At 35.4% G+C, this 7,600-nt stretch overlaps 1 pseudogene; it reads left to right on the top strand.

The window, feature by feature from the left end:
• The first annotated feature begins 6,698 nt into the window (after nt 1-6,698).
• Nucleotides 6,699-7,054, top strand: LOC117215634 (annotated as a pseudogene).
• The last annotated feature ends 546 nt before the right edge of the window (nt 7,055-7,600 follow it).

Below are 7,600 nucleotides of genomic sequence, written 5' to 3'. Positions count from 1 at the left end.
TCAAGATAGATTAATTGAGAGTTAGTAATAAATGTAACCGGAGTAAAGGGATATTTGGTTATGTATTAATCTACGTAGTATTGTAATGTTAATTTGTAATGCACAATAGTGGTCGCACATACAATGCATTATATGTATATATTAAATTAAATAAATTAAACACCACCTTTATGACCACAGATATAAGACGATTGAAGGCAGCCGTAGTAAGTATCCAAGGCATATCAAAGAATCGGATGATGTTGCGGGAACGATCCAGGTAAGTGATGCAGCAACGAAAGAGTAGAATCTGAAGAATTACACACAATGTTAATCTAACAAGTAGATTTTAATCACTAATAAAGAAACCAATTCATATCATACACAAAATAATAGCAAATAGCAAGTACATGCAATAATAAATTAATAGGGAAAATAAGAAAGGTTAATAAACACAGGAATAGGTTAGAAATTAATCAAGATAGACTAACTAAATATTAACAACATGACTGAACTCGGTGCAAAAGAATAAAGTTACGCTACACAAAATATCTGGTAACACAATACACAAAAACATTAACTAAATTAAACAAGACTTATATAAATGCAAGTCACGTATAATCAAAACAATGACTATCGAAATTCGATAACAATACAATCCATGCTATCACATTAAGGTAGCACACGGTATTGACACACACAATATCATGAAACACAAAACAATATTACAAAAACATTACTAAGTAAAATTATAGTGATTAACAATTAATTAACTATTTCAACGACACGCTACTGTTGACCTTAAACCAACGCCATACCAAAGATACACGCGAGCGGCCATGTTGAAAAATTCGTCGCGCTCGCATACAAATAATAGCCAATAGAATGTAATACGGCATCACAATAGTAATGTTAGGTACTAAGAAAAAAAAAAACAACAACAAAAAAAAGGGGAGAGAGTTAAGGAAAATACATATAATAAATAACAACTAACATAATCATAACATATTATATATATTATATTATATACAGAGATACAGTATTCATACAAGGAACAGGTCCGAATGAAACATATATATATAAAAAAAAAGAAAAAAAAATATATAATATATATATATTAACTATTTTTGTATGTGTGTATAGAACTGATGGCGAATTCATCAACCATTCTCTGAACGACGGATGGAAGAACATGTAGATGTTGTCCAGACGTTTCACGAGGAATCCAGAGAGCATTTTGAATCTCTGCAGAAAATCCTTCCATGCATGTTCGTTTACAAAAATCTGACAGACATCGAAAGAATTTTTTTTTTAGTCCAAGGAATAGCAATCCGTACCGTAGAACTGTAAAGCACCTGTACGCCACTCACGAAACCAAATACTTTTGCTATCCACCTGTAAACAAATGACATTTATAACTATGCATATAACTTTCACCTAATGTTTAACAATATATACATACACGCATGTTGTAAAGTAGGCGATATCTATTGATAATCTAAGTGACTCGTAAAATAAGTCGTCATATTTACCATTGCACGCACATATATATATATATATATATTCAAAGACAAGCTATAATTGTAATAAAAAAAAAAATAATAATAATAAAAAAAAAACAACAAAAAAAAACATATAAACTTTTTTTTTATATATTAATAATAATAATAAAAAGTTATTCTTATTTCTAATAAACCCGAGAGTAAGAAACGATTTAATAAATCGTTGATAGGAAGATGAACTGCCTAGTCATCGTACTCACCCTCATCAAAATAACACACGGCCTGGTAGGATATGACTGCAATGGCAACCACCTCAATGTTACCACTATCTCTCTAAACTCCATCGGGGACTGCAGCATACAGCCTACATTGACTGAAACCCAAGATATTTATATACAATTACTTCAACTCTCAGAATTTGAATTTACCAACGTAAGGCAATGCAAGGTGCAAATAACTCGAATTGTATATTACTGTGGCATGCACTCTCACACGTCGGCAGTGCATAACGGATTCGCCGAATACCTCCATGAAACAACCGCCCAACAATGCGCAAGGATGCACCAAGACGGCACGTTTTCACTCGGACCACAAAACCTTATAGTTGGCCTAAAGGATAATGCAACAGAAACAAGATCGCTTGTCCTAGCCGGCAAGCTAACAGACGACGGCAGCTGCCAGGGAACACAGTATGTAGACCCATACTTAATTATTCGTATAATTTATTATTTATTAACTTTATTGTTCATCAAATTTATTATTCATTAGACTTAATTATTTGTTAAGCTTTGTGATAGTCTTGTATATACGCGTACATATTGTCACGTCCCGCGCTCCGCACGCGCCGTAACGAGAACAAGAAAACTATCCCATGCAAAACGCGCGAATAAAGATTTGAATGCACAGACGAACACACGGCGCTACGAAACTAAAGGAAGGATTAACAAGGCGAGGGCAACTAATAAATCCAATCAGTATAAAAAAAAATAATAAATGAAACCAGCTAACGGATTGAACGAGTTACGAACCAAACAAATAAACCGGGAAATAAGAATAACTACAAAAGGGGAAATAATTGAAACACCAGATATACATGTATATATAAATATATTTTAATCAATCAACTTGGAGAGTTACATATAAATATAAACATATATGCTAGACATGTAATAAACTAGTAAATACTAGAGTTAATGCTTATAATACTATGCAACAAATACAATATTATCGATTTGTTACGACCGTTCGAGGAAAACGCGTCAGCGAGAGGCGTAAATTCTCGCTACGATTCGGTGAATCGACGCAGCGAAGTAGTCGTTCCCCTGTTTCGATTAAGATAACAGAGGTGGTTAAATGAATATGACACAGTAGTAAGTTATATTTCACCGTTTATTCCAACAACTTATAACGAAGACAGTTACGCTGATGCGTATGTACAAGATGAGCGAGTGACTGATCTGCGGGTGTGTATACCCGCTCGAAGGATGTTGACCGTTCGAAGGATGTAAAATCAGTACCGTACTGGGAGACGATGATGTGTCGGAGGAAAGCTAATGATGGGTGTGTCTAGCGCACGGGACCATCGGATTTGTTGGTGCCGATGTTATTTAGGAGAGTGAGGGAATAGGCTTCGTTTCTAATTGGTTAAACGAAGGGTCTTAACCGCCCTCGGGAGAAAGTGGTTAGTGGGAGGACAGTTGCAGCGTACGTGCGAAAAACCAACTTTCCTTAGTTAAGCCGTGGTAGACAATAGTCTTTGGAAATTTTTCCGAACCAGATGTTTGTTTTGTTTGAAGGACCTTTCCTAGGAAATCGATGAGATTTATGGAAGGTCCTTGAAACTATGGAGGATACGCTACGAGTATCCGAAGACATCTGGTTGCCACATTGCCCGCGGTGTGTGGCCTCGGCTAGGTAGAGTGTTACGCGACGTAACACAATTTATGAAATATAAGTATATACGAAGTTAAGACTTAATAATCAAACGAATACATAAAACATACAATATTGTATTATTAAAGAAATAAAAGTTACATTGTCAGAAACATATATATATGTGTGCGCATTCTGTTAAACAGATACATACTTGAAACTAGCCTACATTCCGGTAAAGAATTATAAAATAAGAACTACGTTACGAAACATGCATGTCTGTATGTATACATATATAAATTATATTAATGTATGCTCTTTCTACATTATTGATTCAAATCAACAATCTAAGATACATACTTAAAACTAGCCTACGTTCCGGTAAAGAGTTATAAAATAAGAACTACGCTACGAAACATGCATGTCTCTATACAAACATATAAAAATCTATATTCTAAACTACTACTAATCTATGTGCATTCTACAATCTAAGATACATATTTAAAACTAGCCTACATGCCGGTAAAACATTATAAAATAAGAATTTGATTATGAAACATGCATGTCTCTATATAAACATATAAATAATCTATTTTTCTAAACTACTACTAATCTATGTGCATTCTACAATCTAAGATACATACTTAAAACTAGCCTACATACCGGTAAAACATTATAAAATAAGAATTTGATTATGAAACATGCATGTCTCTATATAAACATATAAATAATCTATTTTTCTAAACTAAAACTACTATTAATAATCTACAAAAGAAATAGAACACACAACGCAACACTTGGGACTAAGCGACAACCTGTCGATAGCCCAAACGCTCAAAATAATTAACACCGCAACTATTCGAGGAATTGCATACAGAAATTCTATCATCAAACACAATTATGTAAACACACATTAAACGCACAATAATCTAGAAACAAAACCTTCAATACTATGTTGTCACAATACAAGATATATATGTATATATGAAATCAAATGATTGACACATAACCTCAAATACACAACACTATATCACTAAAGAATCTGAATGAAAATCACTTTGCCAGAAATATATACATATATACGTGTGCGTGTGCGTGTTCTATCTTATTAAAAGAAATTAATATAAAACAAATAATTAACATTTCATATCGTATGAACACTATACGGGCAAGAGAAATAGGCATATAAATACGTATATACATATATATATATATGTACGTGTGAGTGCATATGTTTATATTATCGAATGCTCTATAAAATAAACTACTCGAAACAATAAATAACGCGATCAAAGAATTACAAAACATTAGCTATACTGAAGTAACACACAACATAAACATATATATATACGTATATTCACACGAGATATACTACTGTCACTTTAAAATAATGTTAATAAATAAATGTTCTGATTGCGGTAGAATAAGGAAAAACGAGCGACAGACGAAAATTTACTTCGATATCAAACAAAACTAAAGACCCGCCACTAAAACTTTACTGATGACATTTATGAGCAGCCATGTTGGATTTATACGCGTCATGGCGACAGGAATATTAGGGATTAATGGAAGTCAGGCCCGAGAAACAAATCATGAAAACACATTGTTAACACTTTTCTTTAATAAATTTTGTGCGCAACTACAAATGTATAAAAAATATATATATATATGTCGGAGATGAAAGGAAAGCCGAAGCCTTTCCTTGGAAATTTTGGGAACATCCTCTAGTACCTTAGCCTAGATTTTATTATAGTTGTAATTGCTTAAGATTTGTAATAAGCGAGATTGGGTTCGAGGTGACAATCGGTCGCTGGACGTAGCCACGGTCACGGGATGGATGTTTTATCTAACGGAGGTCTGGAGTGGTTGTATGTGTTTTCCGAGAAATGTGGTTGTGGCGGCATGCGGCCTCGAGAGCGGGCCTAGCCACGTGTGATGTTGCCTCGGAGGTGCCGATGCAATGGGACATACATTGTATTAGTAATCAAAACTCCAGGCAGAAACTGCCTAGCAACGGCGTTTGGAACCTTCTCGATGCTTCCAAACGGGTATAGAAAACAAAATGCAATCGTACAGGGAGAAAAATCTCCACGCGGCTGGCATTCTTGCGATTGCCTTGGAGAGTGATTCATCGAGCATTTTCGACGATCGCATTTGCGTCTAAGTTAGTTTCGCTTAGTAAGGAGTTATCCCGGTGACCGTGGATTCGTTTGAACTCAAACATTGCTAATAGTATTATTTAATTTAATTATTCGTAGATCGTATTATTCAGTAGGCTTAGTGTTTGTTAGACTTATTATTAGTTGCACTTATTATTTGTTAAGCTTAGTGATAGACCTGTATATACGTGTAAATAAAATCTCGGCTTTGTGAAACGATGGCTAGTCCACATGAAGAGTCGTCGCGCGCCCAAAATTCGAATCGTAATCCGACATATATATTGGAAAAGCAAGTGGAGGAGCTGAAGAGAGAAATGAAAGAGGAAAGGGAAAGAAGGGAAAGAGAGACAGACAGAGAGAAAGGAGAGTGGGAATGGGAAAAGAAAGAATTATTGGGTAGAATCAGAAGAATTGGAGAGGATCAGGACAGGACAGAGAGAGAGAGGAAAGAAGAAGAAACATAGTAATCAAGGGAGTGGACTGGAACGAAGGAAGCAATGAAGAGACAGTAAAGGAGTTCATAAACGAAAAAATGAGGATAGGGGCAGAAGTAGAAAAAGCACATATGATAAAGGTGGGGTGGGGGGGGGCAAGAACACAATAATAGTGGCAACGATGAAATCAATGGAGGAAAAAATAAGGATAATGAAGGAGAAAAGCAAATGGGAAAAGGGTGTATACATGGACGATGATCTGACAAAAAAAAGAAAGGGATGGGAAGCAACACATAAGAAGGGTAGCCAGAGAAAGAATGGAACAAGGCGAATATGTAAGGACAGGATACAAGAAACTAACAATAGAGAACAAATGGTACAGGTGGAACGAAAACGGAGAGAGGCTGGAGGAAGAAAGAAAGAGAGGGGAAGGAAAATGAAAAAAGAGGAACAGGAGGGGGGACTACAATGGGGATGAAAACGTGCTTCTGAAATGTAGCAGGGCTAATAAGTAAGGACAAAAGAGAAAAGTTAAAATATAGACTACCCAAAGAATTCGACTGGAAATGCAGGGCAGCAATGACAGTAAGGAAAAAAGGAAGAGAAAAGGGAAGAATAACAACGGGTATAAATAAAAACCTAAGAGAAATAGGATATAAAGGAATTAGTGATAATATAGTTGGAAGAAAAATAATATACAATTACAAGACGTATAGGATAATGATGGTTTATAATCAAGATACATAAGGGACATGGAAAAAATAGAGGAAAGAGTAGATGGAAGAGAAGAGGAAGTGGTGATCATCGGCGGAGACTGGAACGCAAGAACGGGAGAAGAGGGAGGGTCGATAAACGAGGACGTAGGGAAAGAAAAAAACAGACGATCAAAAGACAAGACAATAAACATGGAAGGAAGAACACTGCTAAAGATAATCAATGGCAGCGATAAAGAAGGAGAGGAGCGGACCTATATATTGGCGAGAGAGGAAACTCAGTAATAGACTATGTGATTGGCAATCAGGAGGCGACAGAAGAAATAATTTACATGAAAATAGGAAAAAGAACAGAGTCAGGCCACATGCCGTTAGAAATAGAAATAGGGGGGGGGGCGGAATTACAAAAAAATGAGGAAAAGGAAGAAGAAGAGAAGGAGAAGAGGGAATGGACAAAAAAAAGTGTGGAAAAATACTTGGACGAATGTAAAGACTGGACCTGCAACGGAAGAACAGTAGCGGAAATGTGGACAGAAATCAACAAGAAGATAAACGAAGCAATGCAAAAGAAGAAAGTAAAGATAAGGAATAGAAAGAGAGGAAAAGAGAGTAAAAGAGAGATGAGAAGGAAGGTGACAAAGTTTATGAAAGGAAAATACAGTAGAGAAGCTCTTATGGAGGAAAAAGGCATTCAAATAGAGGTGCAAACAAAGAAAGGAAAGATACGAAGAAGAAGAAATGGTGAAAATCAAGAAGATCAAAACAGAACAAGAAGCGTGGAAATACATAAATAAATACAGAAGAAGAAGAGAGAATATAGATGAAGATTATATGAAATAAGCGAGGAAGAGTGGAAAAATCATTTTATGGAAATTTTAGAAGGAACAGAGCACAAAGAGGGCAGGAAAAAAGAGGAGCATCGAGCAGAAGAGAAAATAATG

The sequence above is a fragment of the Bombus bifarius genome, unplaced genomic scaffold (assembly GCF_011952205.1).
Source record: "Bombus bifarius isolate JDL3187 unplaced genomic scaffold, Bbif_JDL3187 scf7180000009757_frag, whole genome shotgun sequence".
Classification (NCBI taxonomy): Eukaryota; Metazoa; Arthropoda; class Insecta; order Hymenoptera; family Apidae; genus Bombus; species Bombus bifarius.
This window is presented reverse-complemented; position numbering and strand designations above follow the sequence as displayed.